Source organism: Poecilia reticulata, linkage group LG12 (assembly GCF_000633615.1).
Source record: "Poecilia reticulata strain Guanapo linkage group LG12, Guppy_female_1.0+MT, whole genome shotgun sequence".
In the NCBI taxonomy this organism is placed as follows: domain Eukaryota; kingdom Metazoa; phylum Chordata; class Actinopteri; order Cyprinodontiformes; family Poeciliidae; genus Poecilia; species Poecilia reticulata.
In genome coordinates, this window is record NC_024342.1 from 21368471 (window position 1) to 21370755 (window position 2285).

The following is a 2285-nucleotide window of genomic DNA, read 5'->3' on the forward strand; positions in this document are numbered from 1 at the left end:
GTAAATGATATTTATTGTTTGGGAAAAAGTCAAGAATTATCTTTGAAACATTAATTTGCTGTCATCACATGTTGCTCCATATTTTAACGTAACTTTTAGTGAAAATCTTCAGCCGTTACAGAAACAGGTTTTGTTGCTGCTGGTTCAACCCGTAGCGCCAGGCAGCGACATGATTTTTAAATAATAAATATAATATAATAACTGCCTCCCACTGCGTTCTGCATCATGTTGTTATGATTCTTGTTTCTCTCTCAAATGAAACCAGTCGGATCTCGTTACGTATTTTTGTTCCGGGTGTTTGATTCGTTCAGAATCTCTCAGAATCTGACAGCAGCACAGAGGAGAATGAAGAAATGAAGCATCTGACTGAACAACCGGTTCAGGGAGGAAACGGTTCCTGACCGTTTTCAGCGATTCAACCTGGTTTAAAACGTTATTAAAGTCGGAGGAGGAACCGATGACTTCCTGATTGCAGCGTTTGTTCCTCTGTCTGCCCACAGTGACAGGCGCTAACGCTAACGCTAATGCTAACGCTAATGCTAATGCTAACGCTCCAAAGTCCCAGTCAGGTTTTTTTGACACCTTGAGATTCCTCTCATTGTTTGAATTTCACAGATGGTTTTGCTTTTCCATGACTTGCAGAGTCTCACTGACGAAAACCTGAGTTGTTTACCCTCCGTCTGTCCTTCTCGTTTCTGTCCTTCTCGTTTCTGAATCGATTCCAGGAATGTGAGGCTCTTATCAGAAAAGCTGCAAATCGTCTCTCATTCCAGTCTGAATCTGGCCTGGAGTCTGTTTGTCCTGCAGGAGGAATTTCACTTTTCCTAACTGTGTTTTTGTTTTGTTTCATTAATTATCCACATCTGATCTGTTATTTACATCACGACAAAACCTAAAAACAGGAACGTTTGTGACCCGTTGGTGTGGAACCGGTTCCTGACACCAACACGGCGCTGAGCAAACAGCTGCCAGACCCAACATGATCACACATCGGGGCGGGACGCCGGGCTGCAGATCCGGCTTCACTTCAGGGTTCCTATGAAAACAAACAGCTTTTAGTTTAAATCATATCTGATTTAGTACGGAGGAGGATTAGGGCCACTGGGAAAAAAAAGTTCTGACTTTAATCTCAGAATCCTGACTTTTTCTCAAAATTCAGATTTTTTTCTCAGAATTCTGAGATTAAAGTCAGAACTGTTTCATTTTTTCCCAGTGGCCCTAATCCTCTTCCGTAGATTTAGTTTGTGAAATAATATAGTGGAAAAAAATAAGTTAAATTGTGACTAAATTTACATTTTTATTGGGTCAATAAGTGGTACTTATTATTATTAATCATTATTAATTATTTAGAGGGAGTTTAGCGGGTCGGTCGTCTGGTGTTTGTTTGGTCAGGTGACAAAGATGGAAGWTAATATTTTCTCTGTTATGAAGCAAAAACCAGAAACATGAATTTCAGCTGAAATTGGAGTGAAAACATATTTWAAAAAGCATCATATTTAAGCAGAAATCATGTTTTTCTCAGCATAAACTGTGAATTTTGACTGATTATGATGAACTTTTATGTTTTAACTTAAAGGAATGGAACCGTTCCAGGCTACCAACGGGGCTAACAGAGCATCAGATTGTTCATTTCTAAGAAGATAAAAGTTTTGCAGAAACAATAACAGATCAACAGACTCTGTCATGTTTAACTCACTGAGTTTGTTACAGATGCAGCAGGCATCTCCTGTAGCAGTCTGTGCACAGCGTTTCTAATAAAGCCTCTGACTGGAGACTCTGTTGCTGCGCAGCATTCTGATGGTCGTCTGCAGAACAGAACCAGAACCAGCTGAAGTTTAAACCCTGACCTCTGATCAACCAATCAGAGGTTAGGGTTTGAAGGAATCAATACTATTCCTTCAAAATAAAAGCACCTAAGTAAAAGTTTCGCCACACTTTTATTAAAAAAACTAATAAAAGTAACCATGTYAAAACCAGCAGAAATTAATTTCTATAAGCATCTTTGAACCTGAACCCTAAATTAAAMGGGACRTTAAATAWGTTAGTAAATATGTAGTTTTTATTGTTTCTGGTATAAAACTCAGTTAAAATCAGAGCAGAGTTTTCAGTCTGATTCACAGCTTCAGAGTGAAACCTGAGATCGTGGCGTCTGGAGGATTTTTACACATTTATCCTCCCACATCAAACTGAAACCGGAGATAAAATCCTTCCTTTGTTTTCAGCCGCTGCAGAAACTAAATGCGACAGTTAGAAACGGGCGGAGCGGCCAAAGATACGAGACCGAA